At 40.9% G+C, this 23,772-nt stretch overlaps 2 long non-coding RNA genes across 5 annotated transcripts in view; one reads left to right on the top strand and one right to left on the bottom strand.

The window, feature by feature from the left end:
• Positions 1 to 21,250, top strand: part of LOC108505066 — a 64,769-nt gene extending 43,519 nt beyond the window's left edge. The window contains exons 1-2 of one of the 4 annotated variants that reach the window (XR_001877374.1): positions 9,158 to 9,295; positions 21,041 to 21,250. This is a non-coding gene — a long non-coding RNA (uncharacterized LOC108505066). Of the gene's footprint in view, positions 1 to 9,157; positions 9,296 to 10,358; positions 10,825 to 19,561; positions 20,290 to 21,040 lie in introns of those variants that run through there. The other 3 variants (XR_001877375.1, XR_001877376.1, XR_001877377.1) reach the window with 3 other exon arrangements.
• On the bottom strand, positions 10,933 to 14,036 carry LOC108505067. Its single transcript, XR_001877378.1, has 3 exons — positions 13,839 to 14,036; positions 12,605 to 12,722; positions 10,933 to 11,019 (listed from the first exon to the last, which is right to left on the bottom strand). It is a non-coding gene; the product is annotated as an uncharacterized LOC108505067 (long non-coding RNA).
• Positions 21,251 to 23,772: the final 2,522 nt, after the last annotated feature.

Below are 23,772 nucleotides of genomic sequence, written 5' to 3'. Positions count from 1 at the left end.
CAAGCTTAACTCAGGAAAGTGAGAGCACAACACCAACAGCAGGGGAGCATCACAAAAAGAGAAAGATACAATATCAGCTAGTTTCTGTTCATGGTGCACTGTTTATCCAAGAATCTCCAGAGTCTTCAGAAATGCCATACACCTTGTTGCATGGCTGAGTGCTTCTGTCTGCACATTACAGGTGAAGGAACAAAGGCGCGGGAGGCCATGCAGCTCACCTGTAACAACAGTAGCATTACATTTTGGGTGCAGCTACATTGTGCAGTCAGCAGATGCCTAATTTAGACCTCACCTGACATCTAGTTTCAGTAATACTGCCCAGGCCAAAGACAGTCCAATGCTTTTGATCTCCTAAGTAACACACTGCTTTTAGTCCTTTTTGCAGGATTCAACAGAAGGGGAGAGAAAATCTCCAAATTGTCCCAGAATTTGAAACTGTTTATATATAGGTTGGTTGCTTCTGCTTATGAGGTGGGATATTCAAGAGTCAGGAGAGCATTAGAGTAGAAGATGAAGACAGCCGGGAGCCTGAATGCAAGGTGACCATCATGCAACAGAACACAGTGCCTAGGACATGCTACTAGTGGGTAAAGTACACCCAAAATTCAAAACCATGTTAATTCCAGTTGTTAACTGGACAGAGAGAAATGGAACATGAACAGTGTCTGAGCACGAGCTGGCTGCACACACGAGAACAATTTCCATCACAAGTATTTTACTTTGCTGGCTTTTCGAACATGTCAGACTGCTGTTGCAGCATAGAGTGAAGACATTTGGAATTGCAGTGTGATTGGCGTAGCAAAACCATGAAAACAATAATATGAAATAAGAGTTTGTTGCTTAAGTAGAGTGAATGAAACTGATTCTGTAGTGTTTTCATCTCAAAGTGCAGGAGAAGTTTGTTTATAAATTGATTACTTCCCTATGGCTCAAATGCAGTTGTCTTCATTGTGCATCCAGTGCATCCAGGCTGGCTGTGAAGGATTTGTTTTATTATGCATCTGGTTTCATCCAGCTGTTCATAATAAAATAAGAACTTTGTATCACCTCAATCGGATTCTCAGACTGGAAAGGGCAGTTATTAATACCAGAGGTCCTAAAGTCACAGTTTGCCAGGATAAAATTCAGACAAGTTGTGCTGATATGCGGTTGCAAATAGTTACAACCAGCATCACATAAACTGTGCAGGACTGGGCAGTGTTGCTTACATCTCTGGAACTGGAACATCACAGCTACAGTTGTCAGGGAAGCTGGTTATGCTGTTCTAAGTTGTTTGTGCCTGTTTCTTTACTCGTCTTTAAAACCCCCATGATTCCGATAACACCCTTGAAGATGTTAGGGAATTGAAAGACTGCAAGAATGAAAATCGTTTGTGTTTTTGTTTTTTGGGTTTTTTGTTAAGCAAAATGTCAGTGATTGACTGACTTCATGTGTTCCATGTTGATACCTGGATATAACAGACCTAAACTAGATTACAACCTAATGCCACACTTTTTCTGATTAGTAACCAATTTGTTTTGGCACTACTTCCTATCAACTCATTGATTAGGAATAATGGAACTAGATTGGTAGAGCTAAATCTTATTTTCCTCTGCCTGTTTAGTTGTACTATCTTATAGTAAGATTACTTCAGGGAAGTACAAATGGGAATCAGGAGAGTTTATATAATTTTTCCTAGCCAGGATGCATTAGTCATACTTCACCTGAAGTCAGCAACAAAGCTGAGAATATTCTCAGTGACAGACACATATACTTCCAACAGGGTTTTATTCCCATCGCGAGCAAAAATTTTTAAGGAAATCATCGCATACAAAGTCTAGCTCTGGACTTTGCATCATTGGTTTTTCATCAAATGCTCTAGGGATTAAGTTTGAACCTGCCAATTCCCTCCCAATCTGCAAATCATCAATTTATAACTGAAAAAAATAAATCCTGTATTCATAGTAGAGGGGGCTTTGCCAGGCCATTTTGGCAATCGCAGTAAGTGGGTTCTGGTCAGTTTTCTGAAACAGTCTTCTCATTAAAAAAAAAAAAGACAGGAAACTTTTTACATTCATGGACAAGTGCCAAATCCTTCCTCTCTATCCAAATGTATGGACGCTCAGCTTTTCTTAGCATTCATTGCACAGAGATTACTGATCTCCAGTTTTGACCGTATAGCTGCAAGAGGGTTAGGCTAGTTCCCTTCTGGAGACAGCTCTGTTTCATGTAATTTTAATGTACTTCGGGGCTGCATCCCCTTTATCCTTCAGTCTCTGGAATTGTTAAACTTTGTAGTCAAAGCCTACTGCCAGTCTTGTTACAGCAGCGCCCTGATGTTCTCAGGTCACGCAGCCAGGTTACACACACAGCTCCTATTCCAATGAATCCTTGTGATCACCACTTCTTCACCCAGCCTAGCTTCTCTCTAACTTTATTGTATAGCTTGTCCAGGATTTCAGAGCTGTTTTGAGAAATTAACATTTTTTTCTGTCTAACCCAGCTCAGTTTCTTTTCAGGACAGATCTGAATGTGTTATTCTGTTATTTCTGTTATTTCTTTCTGCTGATCTATGTAAATGCTGAAAACTTGGTACATCATCAAACATCTGCAGTATTTTTGGAGAAATGTCTCAAGTTTGGTGAAGCAATCCAAATCACCAGAACTATGATTCTCAATTTGCACAAAATGCATGCTTTGTTTTTTAAGGGATTCTGCCAGACCCTTGACACATGAAGCGTAAGAAAATATTTGGCATCAGCCACTTCCCCAGAGATTTTTCCTAATGTAGGTAGTGGAAAATGATCCCTCTCTACACATGTATTCAATTCTTTTAGGTCTGTTCATAAGCAAAGGTTTAATCTCTTTTTTTAGCATATCCATTCTGATGGTTCCTCTGTGCAGTTTATAGTAATGAATATGCTCACTTCCTTTTTTAGTCTCTGCTACAGGGCACAGGAAACCATGCCAGTGTTGTAGATTGCAGAGCAGCCCTCAAACTCCTTTTCAATTACTTGATACCTCAGCTTTCCAAAGAGAAGGGCCTTAGAGAAGGCTGAAGAGTGGCTCCCACTTCTCATACATCGTGTTTTTTGAAGCTATTTTGTACCTGTCTGTCTGAGTTTTAACCTCCTTGCAGAAATAAACCCACCACTATTAGTCCAAAGTTTCACCTGTTTCCTCTGTGGCACAGCTGGTGCTGGCACTGCTGCTGGCAGCACACAGGCTCCTGTGCCAGTGCCCACCCTCAGGCCAGTAAATGTCATGTTTTCTTTATCAAAACTATGGGAGCACTTCACAGCTCAGACACCTCCCTTAGCCCAGTGTGCCCCTTCACAGGGCTCAGGACCACTGTCCTTCAGGGTATGCATCTCCAAAGGATGACAGGACCCTGCTTGCATAGACACTCTATCCAACCATATGCCCAGCACTGTCCATTACTGAGAGGAAACTCAGGATTTCTTTGCACTGAATTACAGGGTTAAAGGCCTGCTAAGAAGCTTGGATGCACAATTCCTCTTCCCTTCCAGTTCAGGGGAGGTTCAGGTCCTAGCCTATCTGCCCTTACCTGGGAAGCTCAGCAAAGCAGACTTACAAACCAGGCCAAATGCAAACAAATTTAAAACTCTGTGGCCCCTTACTAAAGGGACTATACGGTGTCAAATCTCAATAGCTCACACTTAACAGCCATGTCATTATGGAGGATGGGCACACAACTGCTGTTAAAAAGAGAGAGCTCGAGGAAAAATAATAAAAAAAAGACAAAATGCCAAAGGCTTAGGAGACCCCTGGTTTCCTTAATGGAATTAGAGCTTCCTTTATGAATTCCAGGGTTAAATGCTGTAAATGTGATTCTCATACTCCCTCCCCTCACCAAAGAAGAAAGATCTGCTAGACACATGTTCGTAGCAGAGAGGGGGAAGATATGACGTGACTCAAGAGCCTGGAAGGCTAAGAGGAGTAGATGGGGGAGAGCTCTGCAGCCCTTGATCTTTGTAAGATTTACTGCCTTTGCCTCTTGCAAAGATTTTTTTTTTTCCTGGAAAATTCTAGCTTCTAGCAATTTAAAAAAAAAAAAAATTTGGCTGGGGCAATAAACAAGATCTTTGAAGGGGGAAGGAAGCCAAGAGAAAGTCAGGCCCATTAGTCACACAGCTGCATTTCCTGTCACAAAGGACCCCAGCTGAGTAATCACTCAAAATATGCTTGTTATTTTTTCCTATTTTATTTCAACTTTTAGACTGCCAATATCTACTGTAAGAAAAAATTAAGACAAGAAAAAGAAAAAGTCTTTTAGCTTTGAAGGGTAAAACAATGTAGAGTCAGACACTGATTTACATTCTTTCTCCTTTTCTTTAATTTTCATAGCCTAAAAACACTTCAGTCATTTGAGAGGAATGTTGGTAGGGTACAGTGGATCTGAGACAGTCCTGGTATTTTCAGGGCATATAATTTCATCAGCAGCGTGGGTGTCAAAGTTCCTAGGCTACATTTTCAGCTGCTATCATTAATTTATTGTACAACCTTGATGAGTCGTGTATTCATTTATCTGTAATTTATTATGAAAAGTAAAGATGATAATAGCTTCTGCACAATTGTTTTGTCAGGCTTCATTAATGGTGCTTATAAGTAATGTTGGGTCTTCTGATGAAAGTTTTTTAGAAGTAGTTTTCTAAAGGAAAATACAGTCAAGACTAAAAAGAAATAAAATTTAAAGCAGAACATTCCTATTACTAGATTCTAAAAGAACTTATGTAAAAAGACATGAAAATAGAAGGAAGAAAATCTTGGTGATGCTCTCTTTTGAGACAGTCAGAGGAAGAAAAATACAGCAAACCTGTAATAGGGGACAACCCCCTTCATAATGTTGAAAGAGATTGACTATATCAGCTCCCCCTGCCTTCTTCTAGATCCTGGATTATAAGGTGCTGGCTCTGGTCAATCTGGTACTAACTTCAAAAAGAAGCCACAGATACGTGAAGAAAGTAAAGCTGAAAAACCTCTGCTTTCCCAGATTGCTACAAAGAAAATACCTCTTTCATCAACAAGCACAACTCCAAAATATGAAACTCTGCCTTTTATTTACTCAAAAGTAATGAGTATGGTGACCAGGCCACCTATAAAGAAGGGCCATAAGCATGCTTCAAGGCACATAACAGTTTGTAACTTACATTCCTGACTGGGGTACCTGAGTATATGGCTGTGTGAAAATGATTGCAAAGGGATTACAAATATCTGTTTGGATTGCTGTCTAAGCAGACAGTAGATGATTGTAGTTTATGCTGCATAATAACATGACTTCAAATACTACACAGAAAATGAAGCATACAGTGCTTACATTTGCATGTAAGTAACTGGTAATGTCATATAATTCTCTAATTTGCACACATTTCATACCACAGATGTGCAATGTTTTCAAACCACGATTTATGAGCAGATGTGATCTACACAGCAATATAAATCATAGCTTCCTAATGCTAGTTAAAGGGTGTAAACTCAAACAAATGTGAGATTTACACCAATTTATTTTAAGAGACACTTTGAAAGACTGTGTACATATACTTTTAAAAGCAATTCAGAATGATTGTTTATGCATATTTACACTGAATGGAAAAGTAAGAATCTTCTGAGTCTTGACTCAAATGTAAAAAATCTGCTCTAGATTACCTTTATAAATGATGTTCAGCCTTTATCTTTCCAAATGGCAGGTGAGGCAAGCTGTGCTCCTCAATGGGCACACAAGCGTATACTCCCTGGTTTGTGGTCAGAGCTAGCACTAGGTCATAGGGGCTGTCTGCTACTCTCACACAATATGACTTTCACTGCATAGGCCAGTCTACTGGATCCCTGCATCATTTCACATTCTATGCAATAGCAATGGTTTTTTATGTCCCTAAAACTGTCTCTGCCGCTATGATAAAGGCTGTTTCCAATGATTATTGATACCTATACAGATTTGAAATCATATACTGGTATGTATGAATGAATGGAAATTATTTGTTTGCAAGAGTAGCATAAACTTTGTACATTTCCTTTTATGAGTGCCACCGTATTTGATAGTATTTCCTATACTAGTGTTGTAGGGATGTATCAGTATAAATCACACCAGCTTCTAATGCATCAGACTGTATAATAAATAATAACCACCTATTGAATGAATTATACTGGTAATATATACTGGGCACCAACTAATATTTTTCTAATTATCTGCCTACCTGGTTATCCTAGGAATTCGTATGGCTCTGTAGCCATGGTATTTGAGTATCCTCAAACCTCTGAACCTCTGATGTACCTGTTATCTCCATGCAGGTCTGATGCATATTAGTACAATTATTCCTGTATAGGTATGTCACTAAAGTCCTAAGATGAATAACTAAGAATAACCTCAGAAGTCTATGACCTCTTGATTCATTTGCTGGCTGTGAAGAATTACTCTCTGTCTTGCATAGTTAGGAAGCTGAGTCATAAAAAACTAAATTTACGTGCCCATAAACACATAGATAGCAACAGAGATGGAATCAGAACTGATGGTGTACAGATCCTCAGTCCCTGTCTGGTTGCATTAAGTTTCTGTCTCCTGTCTTCAGTGATCATACTTGGTAAAATAGCTAGCAGTTGTTGCTCTTCACAGTGCAATGCTTCTGTGATGTGTGTGAAGTGGACTTGGCAAATAATTGTTTATCAAAAAGTTAAATTAATTGGATAATAAGGCAGTTGCTTAGTACATTGACAACTGAATTTATCAGCCCTCCTACTAAACTGCTGCATGAATCTGGGCAATTACTTCACATGCTGCCATTTTTCTAATTTAATATAGGGATAATAACACACTTGGACATCCAGGCATAAAAATCACTGTACAATGCTGTTCTGCTTCTCATTTAAGACAATTTAATGAGAAAAGGAAAGGAACAGGGAAAATAATACATTTTTTCTATTTAGTTTAATGGAGTTTCTGTGGTACAACTCAAAGATCTCACTCTTGAAACAGAAGTGGCTGGTAAGGACATTTCAGTTTTAAGTTTTACGTTGCCAGCAGACGTTACTGCAGGGCTGTTGTGCTAGGCAGGGTGTAGCCTCTGCAGCTCTTGCTTAGGGGTTCTGCACCCCTTGCCAGTCAGCACTGGATGGAGTTCTCTGGGTCTGTCTCAGAGCCGGTTTTCCTTTCCACCAAATACAGTGTAGGACTGTGGAAATGGGTTATATGTAGCAGATGTGTAACTTCACTCTCACAGCAAAACTGACTATGAAAGAGTTAACCCAAGTAATGGCAACACTTCAGTAAAAATGAGGGAGGAGGAACTTGAGTCTCAAGTCTTAATAAAATGCAGGTGTTTTATTGTTAAGTTAAAAATGTCTTAAGACTCCAGCAAGCATTTAAAAATAAGAAAAAAAATTGTGCTATTGAATAAGAAACTTGGAAAGGCAACAACAGGCCGTGCAAGGCTTCTATAGAGAATGCAGCAGGCGCTGGCTAAGGCTAAGGGAAAACAAAACATAAATATTAACTAAACAACACCTCTCCCAACATGCATCTGGCCTCTGAGGTATTACACCTGGGATTAACTTCTGACATTTTCCTTTGCACCATTGTGACTTTGCTGTCTTACCAGCTTCGTGCAGAGTATTTATACTCATTTTTCAACCTGTCTTCTTGCTTCCAAGTCTGTTTGGGGTCTCAACAGGGTGACAGGCACTGCATTCACAGCGTACAGAAAGGTCTGTTACATTTGCACTTGCTTTTATGTCAGGGATAGGTGGGGGAGGGGGGGGGACCAAACTGGTTTAGAACAAGCTAATAAAAGAAGTTGCAAAGAAATCACTAATCACTGTTTTCTTCTCTTTCAATTCCCTCTCCTTATCCCAAGAAAGCAGAAAATTTGGGGGAGCATTTGTCAGTAAATTGCACTGTTTAGGTCACAGAGTAGATGGATTGCACTGAACTTTGACCTTTAACTTCAAGCTCCTTATGTATTTGGAGAATAAACATAGTTATGACTTACTAAAGGGAAATGCAACATGAAGAACCAGAGAAGACTGAATGTACTTATGGTTGCCCAAGGCCTAAGATTACTGCATCCCTATGGGCCTTAATTAGTGTCCTGGAGATGGGCTGGGTATTTTTGGGAAGTATGGTGAAAATAGTTAACTAATTGCTCTCCATAAAATCTCAGCCCTGGGAGAAAGTCAGGCATCTGTTTTCCTGGCCTTAGTCTTGGTGATGTAAATCAACTGTCACTACTAGAGGAGAAGGACAGAAATAGTCCATGGAGTACCTGATAGGATGGAAAACAAGAGTAATTTGGGTTTTGGTGCAAGAGTTTCACAACTGCAATATAGTAGGAGACAGAGAAGCAACAATGCAGACAGTCATTCTGCCAGTCATTTCATTTAGAAGACTGACAGGTGACATATAAACAGTACTAAGCAAAAAATGTAAATGACAAACAGAAAAGTCTAAGGTAATGAATAAAAATTAAGCTGATGGAGCTGTGGAACTTATAAATCTCAGTACTTGCCAGCTCTCGTTTTATATGGAGCAGAGCGCTCAGGGCAGCTTGAGTAAATAATTCAGAAAATGAAACAACAAAAATCAAAACCCGCCATTATCAGAGCAGAAACTCAAAAAAGGCCAGGCTGTGTGCCCTCTTTGTGCCGTTGTTCTGCATCCTTGCCACAGTCACTGGGCTATCTGAACTGATGGGCTGGAATACAGGCATCAGACAGACATCGCAGAGATGAAGGAGGGTGAAATGTAAATCCTTCTTCACACAACCCTCAGAATAAACGTTCTTTACTCTCAGCCATCATCAAAACTAAGTGTATTTTTCAGAAGCATTTCCTGAAGATGCAGTGGAATTGCAGACTATATCTCAAGAGAGGGTCAAAAAGCAGAAATCTTCACTAAGAGTATCTCAAAAATCTATGTAGAAATCTTTAAGTTGTCCTGAATGTGCTCAGGATCAGGCCCTTGAGGAAAGACTTATCTATCAGCATTTGTTAGCTTCTCCCAATTTTAGATCCTCCCTGGCCTCCTTTCCTCCTTCACTTTGTAGGACTGCTTTTCATCCCACTCCTACTCTTCTTTGCAGTTGCCAGTTCATGTTTCTAATGTCAGCAGTTCTCAATCTTCTCAGATAACCCTATTGTTGTTTGTGCCTTGCTATGTAAGGGAAACAACCCATGCTTTCTGTTCCCTTGTAAAAAGTCACTGCTGCTCAAGCTCCAGCAAATCTAGGCCAGCCCCTGCTCTGCGCAGCCTCCACTCGAATCCAGCACATCAGACTGCAAAAACTGGCAATGTCTCTGGTCTCAGGTGAGGAATAGCCACGGGCAGTGTTAGAAGCATGGGTTCTTTATTATTCGTCAAACTGGCCTTTATTTTTTCTTTCTAGTCTTACAATTATATTTTCTGATGTATGTTGTCTCTGGGAGCCACTGAGAAGTAATGGACAGATTTGCAATAAAATATGTACAGCTATGTCAGAGTGTTTTAAAATTAGTTTATATCAACTCTGAAATAATAGTGATGTCAGTCATTGAAAAACTTAAGAGAAGTACTTTATACTAGTACTAAGCATTAGCAGTAATCACTAGTGTTAGGCCTCTTGGTTATCCTTGCAGATACTGCTGACTCTTCCATATCAAGAGAAAGAAAGATTCTTCCTCTAAACAGACTCACTACTTTACATGCTGTAAAATTGTCTTGTATTTGACTCAAAGAACTGACAAATAACCTTTGCATCCTGTTTCTTATTCCTTCATCTTTGCATGATGAAAGTTCCCCTTCCGAATTTCATTTTCCTCATGTATATTTATTTTAAATGCCTGAAATGAAAACAAATTTCTTTGCAGCTTTCTTCTATACATAAAAAATGTAGTTAACTACTTGGAAAAGAAGCAAAGATCCCCATCTAAAATAATAACAATAATAATAATAATAATAATCATCATCATCATCATCATCATCTAATTTATCATGGAGGGTGGCACCAAGACTGAGACTCTGTCAATGGCACAGAGAATAAAAAAGATTGATTTCAGAATATTGAAGACCAAAGCCTTTACTTTCATGCTACTCTTCCCTATAGCATTTTAGCGTATTTTAAGAAATGCTTAAGGATATTTTTAGCCTCATTCTCCAGTTTTGTAAGTGGAGTAAAGAAACGTCTCCCCTAATTTATTTTTTATTTCTTCTAGCCTAATCTAAAAGGTTTTAGCATCGTACCTTTCACAGGTGATCTGTAGCTTTTTAATGGGAGTGAAATTCCTGAAGCGTTTACATGCAGAGCAGCAGAACCTGATTGCCTTCATTTCAAGGCTTAGAAATAGACTTAAAGGGCAATGGTGCAGATGCCTCCACCCAAGCCAGGGCTCAGAAGGGATAGGTACAAGTGAGTACAAAACTGTTTGCTTTCCCTTGCTTTACTGTGGGATACTCACAAACATTTAATTAAAGCTATTGTATGCATGCTTAACTTGGAGATATCTGTAGTTCCTTGAAGCCGTTACACAGGAGCACCGGAGAAAATACAAGGGAGTCACTGAAGGAAAATACAAATGAATTAGAAAAGCATAGCAACCAAAGAATACATTTCCCATAATACAACAGTCAAAGGTCATGAGATCACAGATGCTCAGTTGCTCATGCATATCATCTATTCTCTCCACTTGCATGCTTGCTCCAAGAGGGCAAAGATTTAATGAGGATGTGGCTAGCTTTAGCAGTTCTCACCCTTCCTCACACCCTGCATCTCAAAGAACATTGAAAGCCTCTTTGAAGTTGGAATAGACAGACATTGAACTGTCCCAGTGCACACATACAATCTGGGGTTTTCTCATCAGGTACAAAAATACAAGGTGACTGTTTTCTTCCGGCTGTCCTGGATGTGAACAAAGCTGGTGAATCAAAGACTTATTGAATTGAGGAGTGGAAAGGAGTTTCTCCATTGCATCTGTCTTTTCAACCTGCAGTAGCCCTTCTCAGTCTCACCGTATCTATTAGTCGGTTCATTTTTCCCAGCTCCTTAAGAAGAAATCCTGTTCAGACAAAACAGCACACTATTTACAGGAAGCTTGGCAAGGTCAAAAAGTGACTGTAAAACCGATCTCTTTTTAAAACACATACAGGATCTACTCTGATGTAGATACTATTAGGACTCAGCAATCTCTGATTTGCTATCTAGGCCTTGAAGGTGGTTTCAGAGTCATATTTGTTAAACTTAGTGACATTGTAAGTGTTATCACTTGTCATTAGCAGAGCTACCTCAGTTGCTCCAAGTCCCACTTAATCTATGCAGCTCATTATCCACAGCTTCTGACCTACTTAGTCACTTCCTGTCTTTATTTTAACCTTAGAGCCTCTTTTCTGTGTTGGCCTGTGACTGCCATTTAATCTTAATCAAACTTCCTTGGACTTCCATTACTGTCAAGTACAGCTTCTCTCACCATAATGCCCACCATTCTGAGTGTAAGAAAACTGATTTACAGCCAACAGTCTGCTGCTTCTCTTATGCTCTATGTTCATCTTTGCTTTGTTTTTCTTCCTGTGTTAGTCACTCCTTCCCTCTTTTCTGACACATTGTGCTATGCATTCTGTTTCCCTCAGTCTGTCAGTGGCTGAGATGCTGCCCTGCACACCTTTACTGGAGAGATCTGTGCCCAGCTACCGTATGCAGATTCAGAAAAAGCTGAAGAAGAAATTGAGTTGGCCACAGGCTGCTACAGAAAGTCAGCTTGTTTAATACGCCCTTGCTTCTGACTAGAAATTATGACCTACTCTGTTCCTTTATGCCTCGCTTAAGAGCTACTTATGCAAAACACAGATGTTTCGTCTACACCTCCCCAACCTAGCATCTTCCCTGCTACTTCAGGGCAGTTGTTAACTGTACAAAACTGTGAGGTGGGTACCAGCTTAAGAACTTTCCTAGTTCTCACTGGTTCACTCATGCTGCAGTAATATGCCTTTGAAATAGACTTCTTCAGCCAGTTTCCCTCCACGACCAGAATCCAATTTAAAGATGTTAATCCAGTACCATGGTGACTTTTGTCTGACAGGGGCACTTCTGAGCTGGTGACGTCTGTTGTTTTTCAAGATTCTTTCACTAGCACAGAGAAGTTCCAAGATGTGGCCCAATGCACTTTGAATGTCAGATACAAAACATTTGATGGCAATGGCATCTCTGTGTAACACATAGGAGAGATTTGTTCAGTCTCTTCCCACATGTATTCTCTCTCCTGGCTTTTTTCAGTATACCCAGTTCTGCTATTCTCTCCTCCTCCTAATTCTGTGCTCGTCAGCTTTTGGGTTTTGTTGTTATTAACATATGGAGGTTATATGATCCATCACTGAGTGCTGCCTTGTTCTCTTAATAAGCAGAAAATACCATACATTTTGGAAGGAGGAATTAGCTACAGGCTGTTCTCATTAAGACTCTCCTTCAACTTAGCTTAAATTTGTTTTTGAACTGCAGTCACTATGCATTGCAAGTTGAAAACAACCACTTGAGCGCTTTCCAGCGAGGCTTTGAAAGGCCCTGATACTAGGCATGGAGGAGAGATAAGCAGCACATTGAAGTTGTAGTATCACTTTAGTATCAAGGGCAAGGAGTGAATGGAAACATACCCTCCTTCTGGCACTGCCTGGCTCAGGACGAAGGGAGAGGAACAAACAGAGCAGCTTTGGTTCACAGGCACTGCGGGAGCCAGCAGCCTCTCAGCTGATGACAGATTAGACTCAGGGCCTGGTTAGTGGGAAGACTGTGATTAGACCTCAGCAACATCTGTCTCTAGCAGTAAAAGAATCACTGCTGCAGGCTGCTATTTTGTCAGCAAACTGTAATTATACCAGGAACCTCATTCCTGCTGTTTTTCTCAACAACTTAAGAGAAAAAAAAAATGTGGGTGAGAGTGCAGGGAAGCAGAAACTGTGAAAGGAGCAGGAAGGAGACACCTGTTTATTTTTGTTCAGCTCATTCCAATTATTTTCTCAGTTTCTTAGATGTATGAATCACAGTATGAATCACAGACTGGTTTTTCCCAAAGGTCAGTGCCAAGGTTTAGGTCTCTGAAGGTGTCCTGTCATTCATCTGAAGCTGATAGCACACATCCTCTCTGTGCACTTATGCCCCATGGCATCTTAGAGGAGTGTGGTGGTGCTTACAGAAGGTGTCACATCAACCTCTCCCTGGCAGTGTCCCCTCTCTCCTTCCATGGGTGTGGCAGTACAGAGTGCCAGACTCTGATCACAGCTGTTCTCAGGACATTCCCAGGAAGGTATGGCCTGGGCAGAAGTGTGGGATATTGGAGAGTGCTCAGGGTGAATTTGAACCTTCCTCCCAAAGGCTCTGTCTAGACTAGGATTTAGGAATTTGAACTTCAAAAATGTTAGGTTGTATATAGTAACTCTCTGTTTTAAAAGATGTAGAAAAGGCAGCATAAGTTTGAACTTGCAATAACACCTGGTAAGTTTGGCCAAAATAACAACGTCAAAAAAGATCAGGATTTCTTTGCAAGATTTCTCTACCAGAAAAAACTTTTTGTTTTTGCAGTTGTAACTATATAGAAGCCAGTTTGCCATTAGTGTTTTCTTTGCTCAGAATATAAGAAATAGATATTTCTCCTCCTCTCCTAGAATTAAAATCTAAGAGCGGAGTTTACCAATATAGCTTTACCATCCAATACTTAAAATGTAGACAAGGTCAAAATTATTAAACTGGTCTATGTACTTCTTTCTTAACTTTCCTCAGATCATTAATGTGACTGTTTAGAATACTTTGAAGGCAAGAGTGTCTTGTCTATGCTACATAATTTTATATCAACACCATACTCGTCTAGAAGAAAGCAGAATTGTTCCTTACCAGCATGTCTGCCCTCCATCCCACAGCACATCTGGCAGCAGAGCCAGGGATGAAAGTGTGGCAGCAGGAACTCGACCCTTGGGTCTGAAGGCACAGGGACGCTGCCTGTTGGCAAGCATAATTCTATCTCCAGAGCCAAGTCTCTGCAGATACTGGTGGGAAAGACACACATCTGGAGTTGTCTAGAATTGGCATAAATTGCTGTGGACAAAGAGGAGAGAAAGGAAGGGTTAGAAGGAAAGTGGAAAGAATGCCTCTTGCACATTCCACTTTCTTTTCCATCTGCTTGTGTGATGTTGCTGTGAGCTATTAAACATCTGCAGTACTCTGTCCCAGAAGGGACTGTGTTTCAGTAGAGATGGAGAATGATCTCTGCAGCTTAGCGCTTTGGGAGTCCCCTTGAATAGAAGGGGCAATAGGAGTAATGTTCCTCTGATTAACTATTATGCTAAATACATTTGGGAACCCAACATTTGTGGTAGTAGCCAAGATGCTGTTCTGGCTCCTCAGACCTGAAGCCCCTGACAGGCAGTGGGTACTGCTGGGTGCTTCTGACTCACCCTTGTCAAAGTAGGTGAGTCCCCTCTTGTCTTTCACCTTCCAAGCAGAACCTCCCAACTCTCCTGAACTGGTTCCAAAATTGAAGGAGAGCAGATTACTCAAGCAAAAGGTGTTTGCAGACTTTGAGACTTTGCAGCCTGGGGAGATAAGGATAGTGAGGGAGGACCAGGAGAAAGCAGAGTAGGTGTACAGTGGCTGCCAAGGCCTGTGCAGAAGAGCATTTTTTTTGCATCCATTCAGACGCTCAGCAATTTCCTGCATTTTTCCTGCAATCAGCATGCTCCACCTGCTTTTACTTAACCATTTCCTGTTTATGGCTTCCAAAAACTTTCTGGTGAAGTCACTAATCTGCCATAAGATCAGTCTTTATAGTCCCTTTTGGGCAAGCTTCACTCACTTTTTTTTCTCTCTCCTCAGTACACAGACCTTTCGGACTAAGGAGCTGTGTGCTGTGTGTACATGTCTGCATGCATGTGTGTGTGAATGCAGTCAATAGTTGTGTCACGAAACTATGTGCTTCCTCAACATATGCCCTTTTTTAGTTCTAATGCTTGTTGCTTTTTGCAAATTTGAGCAAAGAAACAAGCAGTAGCACTGAGGGTTGGGGCCCCTTTCTGTAGAACAGAGGGCTCCAGATATTTAGAGGAAGTATTCTTCCCGTTACTTTCAAGCATCTAAGAGCTCTTCCACAAATGAAGAATTTGTTCTCTGGATAGCTTGCCCAAGCTTCAAATTATTTCCTAGCTTTGAAAACAGTGACGCAATTTCTTCTAGTCTGCTGTTCAGATTCTCAGATGTGAAAGGCAAAGTGTGAGGAGCAGGAAGGATCAACCAAAGAAAAATAAATCTCTTCCTTACAGTGTAGATGGCTCCCACAAGTCCCCATCACACACTTAGTCACATGTCCTGTAGGAATCACTGGAAAAGCCTGCATACTTCAAGTCTGCTCTCCTTAGCCATCCTATAGATAACACTGCAGCTGCCACTAAAATAAAATTTATTTGTCACTGCTTTTTCTGGTTTTATTTCTCTTCTGGAGCAGTGAAAATAGATTCTTAAGTGTCCTCTCCGATTCTCATGCTCTTGCACAGTGCTGCAATGTTTGGGTTGTGGTGAACACTGCAGGGGAATGTTCCCTTCTTAAAATAAATCATGGAAACATTTCTGTTGGAATCAGGGCTTGTAGGAGTTTATTTTTGTTTAATAAGAAGAATGTCGGGCCAACTCTGGTCTGACACTATATCCCTTTAAAGGGAACAGGCTTCTGATGCATGTCAGCATATATATATTGACGTGTGTGTGTGTGTGTGTATGCACACACACCAGTATACATACCATTTACACTGGTATAACTGAGCACTGAAATAATCCTATAAGAATGCTGGACGTGCTGGTCCTTTCAGCACACAGATCTGCAAATTCCTTAACTATCTCTACTCATGTTAGTGTACATCAGGTTGCTTACTCTGCTGACTTAGGTGTGGAAGGGGTAGGTCTATAAGCATGCACTGGCACTGCTGCTGAGCCGTTTCACCCTTTGGTAATGAGGTTGATGGGCTCACACTCTCAGATGTTTCTGAATATTTTAACAAAAATGCTAAACCCACACTTCCCGTTTTAACTGTAACATAAACATGCACAGGTAGCACTCCTGTATGGGGTAGGAGATATGGTCTGGGCATCACTGATGTCCGGGCAGCTGTCTGCTGTCAGCATAGCACAACCCCACTGGGATCAGAGCTTGCTGAAGTATCCTTCAAGCTGTCTATGAGCAGCTTTTGAACTTTCATCAGGAAAAGGAAGCAGTTGTTTTCTACACAGAAGTGTCTTTCAGATTGATGCAAGTATGTAAAATGATTACTTTGGTTCCCATCCAGCCCAATTCATTCAATATTTTTTGTCAGGGTACTTGTCATCAGTGGCATTTACCCAGGGTGAGTCACACCTACCCAGGCAATGATCTGAGAGAGCCCTCAAATCTTTCTCATTTTCATTTTACAGGGTACAGCCCTGGTAAATTCATGACTGTATTGGACCACACAGCACTTTATAGAGCAGCTCCTTTTCTTCTAACCAGATTTCAGCCTAAGAGGCAACTACTTCCAAAAAGATTCTCTGGTTCAGTGCCTGTCTTTGTTTTCCGAATGTTTTTCACCACTCTGCTTTCTGGTTACACTGCAAATTTAGGTCCACTCAAGGTATTTTTGCCTCCCCCCTCTGCCCCAAAAATGAAGGAAAGCTGAACTGTATGAAAATGTAGTGAGAACTGAGACCCTCAAGGAAAATGACAAGAGGTGTAGAGGACCTTGCAAGACACTTTCCAGGAAATGGGTGGAAGGTTCATCACATGAGTCACTGAAACCTTAGATGACTAAATTCTTGAGGAATAAACTGTCAGGAATATGATACTGGTCAGGACAGTGCAGGGGGAGAAGAAAACTTCTTAAATAGCTGTTGTTTGGTTTTTTGTCCATGATTCATTCCTGAGGAAATTGCTGCATCTCTGGCCAGGAACAGGGCAGCATGCAGGCAGTGCCAGCCCTCCTCTGCAGAGGCAGCAGGCAAAGCGTGCTGGGGTGCACAGCCCTGCTGCTCCAGGCACAACACCCCTGCCCAAGGGGCTGAGAGGGGATCAGGAGCACTCCATGGCTGTCCTGCCCAGGTGAATAGAGTAAGACAGGATCACTAGTGCTAATATACCAACTGAATCAATTAACGTCATATTTTTGTATACTAGCAGGTATGAAACCAAGAGGAAATGAAGGTTTTAAAACTCTAATTCTAGCTTCTTTCAAAAAGTTTTCTTGCTCTACCTGCTCCAACCAGTTAACCAAGTTCTAGCAATAAAAACTGGCCCAAAGGTAATAAGATTTTAAGCTAGTAACAGCAGAAGCAGTCAGATACCCTCCACAGCTACCTGCAGAGGAGCTGAACCAGCATTAGCAGCAGTGGGAAATGTTTGCAGTAGTATCTTGAGTGTGAAGAAACCCCAGTGTTCCAGCATGCCACTGCCAGTTCCCATTTTGAGAAGTTTGACCCAAGCATTTACCATCTCAGCATCAGTTCTGTGTCTCATAATGCTGTTTACGTAATGATTGCTCGTTTGGTTCCCATTAAAATCATGGCATTTCTTCTGCAAACCACTGCTCGTAAAAATCTAGCCACCCAGTTTCTCTTTAGATTGTAATACAGGAAATAAATAGTAGGATGCACACTGTAATTCTCAGAGAATGGGGGGCTTTTTTTCCCCTGTTGGTCATATAAAGTTCAGACATTAGAAGTAAGAATGTGAAAGATCTGTTAAGGATTGGTGAATCCATCTCCTGCAAAAACAGTGTAGTTACTCCCTGGCAGATGTTCCTCAGGTATTATATTGATAAAAAGAGAGTCTACAGCTCTCCATAGTCAAAGCATTGAGAATCCTCTTAAAATTGGAGAAATGGTAAGTGAAGTTCTCTCAGGCCATCCCAGTGCTGCTATACTTTGAGGCAGGGCAGAATGACTCCTTGTATTATATATACCAGCACTTTGAAGAACTCAGTTTCAAATGTCTCAAACAATGGGGGTTTCACGGCTTCCTGTGGGAGCCTGCTCTGCAGCCTAACTCATTTTACCATCTGGAGCATTTTCCTGAGTGTCTGCTCACTTAAAACTTTCTTTTAATTGTATACCCACTATTTCTTTTTAAAGGTGACTTATCAAAAGTTTCTGTTGTGTGAAATTCACGCAAGGTCATGCTTTTTTTATTTTTTATGAGGATCAAGAAAACCTTGAAAGATTGATGGCTTCTTCTCTTTGCTTTTTCTTCCTCAGAAATAATAATAAGTAATTAATAATGTATTACTGCTTTTCTAGCTATTCATCTCAACGATTTACAAGGAAGGTCAGCATTGTTGTACTCTTTTTACAGATGGGAAAAATTGAAGCACAGGGCAGGAAACAACTTGCCCAAGATCATTCAATGAGTCTATGGCAAGACTTGGATTTTTAAGCAGGTCTCCACAGTACTGCCCTACTTTTTTTCTACTCTTTTTTTTTTTTCTTTTTTTGGCCCAGTCTCATTCCCTTTGGCTTTGTTGGAGTACGTAGGAAGGACAAACTTTCCATGAACTTTATTCAGAATTGTAATATTGTAACTGAAAGGTCAGCTTGTTGAATATTCAACAGTTGCTATCTTTCCAGTGTGTTGGTCAAGCATCCTAATTAAGTAGTGATAAATAAAACCAACAAAGCATTTTAACAGACTGATTCAGTCCCTAGGGCCTCCAAGCTGAATTTCCTTCAGCTAGCCTGTGTTTTCCAAGTTGCAGATTGTCCAGCTTGAACACAGTATATATCAAGCACACTTTATCAGTGCACTGCAGAGAGATTTCCTTCCTTCTCAATGCCACCATGCTTACTTCACATGTTGTATTTCCCTTAGCTGCGGGTTTTGGTAAGCACGTTTCTCAGAATCTGGGTAGTTGCTGAATTATAAATCTTCCAATTTGGAATAATAACACCACAATGTGTACACCATGATATACTGGGTAGGGAGCCGAGCCCTGAACAGGCTTACCTGGATATCAGAAGCAGTCTGGCCTTAGCAGCACAGAGCTCTCCTTGAGTTTCTAGCAGACAGGGTGTTTCTCCTACCTGCCTGTCCAGCCTGTCATTTCAGTGACTATCTTTAGTGGGACAGGATATGCTTAAGCACATGGTAAGACAAGTGTTGTTCCTCACCTCCACGTGGAAAGGTGAAGGCAGTCACATCTGTGTGCTCGCAGTCTGGTCTGCAGGGGACTTGTAACTACCTCACACTGATCAGAGACTAAACTGATAGTGCCCTGATGGGCACATGCAAGGTGTAGCACTCTGTATGGATTGAGAAATGAGAAATTAGTGCTGTGGGTAGGCCAGAGTTATGTCTGAGGGGATAGCACACAGATCTTCTTGGCTTCCGACCATTCACAAAGTATGCCAGAAGTAAAGTTCTTACCCTCTGAGTTATTCCCCTACTGCTCTTTCAGGCCTTCATTCCAGATATCATCCAACCAGCATCTGAGGATTTACCAAAAGCTACAGAACTGCTTTTAGGTCACTAAGTACATTGTCTTTGCTTTCAAATTGAGTTTGAGAAATTACCAGCAGTGTCAAGCTTATATCTCCTGGCCATGTGAATAGAGGAAGCTAAGAAGTAACAGTAGATTACATAAAGCAGGGAAATTCCCCTCAAACTTCTCCCAGACTACCTGGAACTGAAGCTGATTTGCATACATACAGTACAAATAACTTTGCAATGGCTTCTAGCCCCATGAAAGGGTTACATGTGTTCATCTGTAATCCTTGAGGCCAGTTCCACCAGTTGAATCACTCAGAGAAGATAAAAAGATTGAATCAGAGCTTGTATAGAAATCTAAGCAGTTTTACATAGCATCAACCAACTTCACATGAGGATACAACTGGGTAATGCTATTCCACACAAAATCAATGGGAACTGTTCAATACCTGTTAGTGACTAATAGTTATTCTAGAAAAACAGTGCAGAAAAAACCTGCCAACCTATGTTATGCTTTTTAATTTGTGAGAATGGATGGGTAGTAGTATCATACTTCCACTAAAAGTGCAACTAAACTTCCTATATAAATCCTGTTTGGTGGAAAATGGACCTTACTGTAAACCAGAAAAAAAGCTATGGTACTGTTGTAGTGGAAAACTATGGTCAGCTGCTTTACAAAATCTGAGACTCATTTGGCCAGGAATTCCTGGGTGATGCTGTTCAAAAAGCAGTGGTGTTAAACAGACTTCCAGAACTCCTGTGATTTTTTTAAACATCATGGTTTAACAGAAACAAGCAAGTGAGCAGAGGAGGAGGATGACTGAGACACATTTTCCTTTGACAACTTATGTAGTAAGCCTTGTGTTTCTTTTACAATATCACCTCTGTTAATATTAATAACGTCATGGCCTGTTGCCATGAAATACCCTGCTTTTCACTCTCCTTCTTTCAGCTTTATTGACTTTCTTCAAAGCTCTGCTACAGAACAATAGGAATCAGCCCAGGTATGAACTGGCTGTTCTGCAGAGTCCTTCAGGTACCTGAGGGGTCTGTGTGCTACAATGGAGCTTGTCTCACTGGGTCATCTGTAGAGACTGAAAAATAAGTACATATTTGAATAGGCCTGGGATGCCTTGCGATGGATATTGCCTTGCTTGGATATTTTGGTCCTGATAACTGTGTGTGTTTCTTCAGTTTGCGTTCCTTTCATCAACTTACAGGTTGATCAGGCTTTCACTTTGTTTTTTTATTATTTCCTCTCACAAACAACAGTCCATTTATTACATATGGTGTCTAATCACAGTAATATGATAATATCTTGTATTCACATAGAGAGCTTCATCCCAAAGCACTCAGCCTGACATGGACATGGGACTAAGATTAGAAGAGGAGCAGCTCATACTGGTTAGGAAGCAGGCTCTGCTTTCAGCCTAGGTATTAATAAAGCATAAGGAGTGGAAGCATAATATTTCCTCTGAATCCAAAGAAATTTGCTATTAGTTGTAAAATATATTGGTATAAGCTGTGCACTGTTTAACTCTAGAAAATGTATTTGAACTGTAAATATTGGGGTTGAGGTGTCTGTCTTTATTGTGTGTTTCAGACGGAAAGGATCGAACAAATTTAATTTGGGAAGGAACCAATCCTGCCCTGCAGCCCATACGAGTGAGGAACACTGCCTTGAAAGATACTTTACTTAGTGCTACTTTACCTAGCACTACTGGAGAGACTTCAAGCAATACATCCAATCTATAGAAAGACCAATGGAAACTCCCCAAAGAAAAGAATAAATGACGACATTGTTTTTCAAAAATCTGTTGAAGCATTCTTCTTCTTTTGTCTCTTTGAAGACTAACTTTAAAACCAAATACTGTTCTTTCTATGTATGGGGCCGCACTTTGCTCTGAGCTTATGAAAAACCTGTATTTTGTTCAAGTTGACTTAAGTGACTTAATAATAAAAGCCTCTGAACAACACACATGCTACTGAAGAAGGATAGGCCACACGTCCCTTCCTAATTCACCTCATCAATTTGGAGAAACCAATAGTTAAGCACATGAGTGTCCACAGCTCATAACATAGTGAAATGTACATTTCTTTTCTTTAAGAGAATGATAAACCCGCTCATTGGTGTGATTAAGAAATGATAGCACAGAGAGCACTTATTCCTGTAACTCACTTGAAAATCACCTGAGATGATAAAAGAGTTGCTAATAGCTGGGCTCTGACAGTTCAGAATGGAAGGAGAACAGGTAGCAATCTGAATGGTAGGAAGATCGCTGTGTATTACAGCTGCTTACCTTCCTCTGTCTTCAAAGCACTTTTAAAGTATTCACACCATGACTGCAAACCACAGAACTATTTAATCACTTTACAGACTTAGAGAAAGTATGAGTTGCTCAAGGCCATTGAAGGCATCACTGGCTGTACTGTGACCAGGATCAGGCTGTTCCCAGCTCTCAAGCCTAAGGAAAAGCCATGGGTTCAGTTAGTGCCAACTCCCAATGCACAAGCGCCATTGGCCCGAGAGGTTGGTTCTGTCCTCTGCTGTCACAGGGAAAGCCTCCCTGAGCAACTGCTTGAAAAGCAGAGTAACCTGTACAGAATGAAATAATACCTGTGCTTGGGTACAGTTGCATGGATTATTTCAATAGTTAATAGCCATCCCCCCTGCCAGGATGTCTGTTGAGTTCACTTAGTCCATGACTGTGAGTTCTATCCATCCTAGATGTCTTCCAGGTCAGGAAGACTGGTGTGCTGTTGGTTGCACCAGGAGCTCCTGACTGGTGTATTTGAAGCAGTCCATCCTCACTGTCAGTGGTAGTTATGACATACAGTAGCAGTGTCATTCAGCAACCAGTATTACTTATGCAATTAAACATTACAGACTGTTCTCACCCAAAAATCAAATCCCCTCGAGATACGCATCGTGTTTCCCTGTTCCTCTGCATCACCCACCAAGTGCACCCAGGTCCTTGAGCAAAAACAATCCCCCAGAATGGTTTGTCTTTGCTTGAGGCAGGACTAATCTCAACTGTCTAATCTAACGCATTTCTCATATGCATCACAGAGACTTTATCCCCTTTTATGGTACATAGAGGTTCTGATTGGGCAGAGCCAGTTCAGTTGGTAGAGCCTCAGGTGTTAACTAACCATTGGTAGAGCCTCAGGTGTTAACGAACCAGGTGGCTTTTGCTAAATTCCAATGTTTGAAGGTCCCATTGCTTTCAATGTGGTTTTCAACAGTCCATTATACCATTCAGCTTTCCCAGAGGCTGGTACATGATAGGGAATGTGATATACCCACTCAACACCATGCTCTCTGGCACAACATGCCTGCAAACCACAGAACTACTTCCTTACCTTACAGGCTTTTGCTGTTTGCTAGGCAGTCTTTGGGTGATGAGAAAGTTCCTGGGGAACACATGGCCCCTGTTAAAAAGTACTGCACACCCTTACTGAGGCACTGCAAGAGACGTGGAAGCTGATGTTGCATCACTCCCAGCCACCAAGCAGGATGGAATGGAGACAGCATATCTGCAGCTATCTACTTACGCACCTGCTCATGCAGCTTTGGGCTCTCCTTTAACAAGGAAGTTTCCATCACAACAAGGAAGCTACTCCATTTCAATAAGCTACTTTTAAAAGCTAATACATTTCACCTTGGGAAGAGCAATTTTCCAGCTTCAGTGTTACCAGTTTTGGGTTTTGAAGAAACCTTTGTAACATGTAATTTTAATTTTGTTTTAACTAAGATTCAGATTTTCCTGAGGGTGTTGCACTACTGGCCACTCAAACCCTGCTGAACTTGCTTGTAGCCATTTTATCTGGGTATCTTGTAAATATTTGGTAGAACACTCAGACAGAGAAGTGTTTTTGCTCTTACAGTCACATGCCTGGTTCCAGGACCTTTTGGAAGCACAAAAGACTGAAAGCAGGGAAAATTCCACTGAGATGTATTAAAGTCTCCAGGGAGCAACTGCACTCTGTTTAGACTGAAATTTCTCATTGCTGACTCTCCCTATTTTAAAAAAACATTAAAAGATAGAGGGGGGAAAGCTGGTGGGTTTCATTGTTATAAACACCAAAATGTTTTCACTCATTTCTCTTATGTTGCAGAACCATTGGCAGTTGGAGAGGGAGATAATGCTCTCTGCGCTACCTGGGAAATTTCCATCCAATTTCTAAAATGTTTTACAAACATTAATGAATTAAAGTTTAATCCCCTTCTCATCCCTGTGAAGCAAGTACAGTTTAAAGACAGGGCTAATGAGACTAAAATAGTTGTGCCTTGCTGAAGTCACGTGGGCAGCGTGGTAAGAGGACTTGGGTCTT

Source organism: Lepidothrix coronata, unplaced genomic scaffold (genome assembly GCF_001604755.1).
Source record: "Lepidothrix coronata isolate B3197 unplaced genomic scaffold, Lepidothrix_coronata-1.0 Scaffold182, whole genome shotgun sequence".
Classification (NCBI taxonomy): Eukaryota; Metazoa; Chordata; class Aves; order Passeriformes; family Pipridae; genus Lepidothrix; species Lepidothrix coronata.
This window is presented reverse-complemented; position numbering and strand designations above follow the sequence as displayed.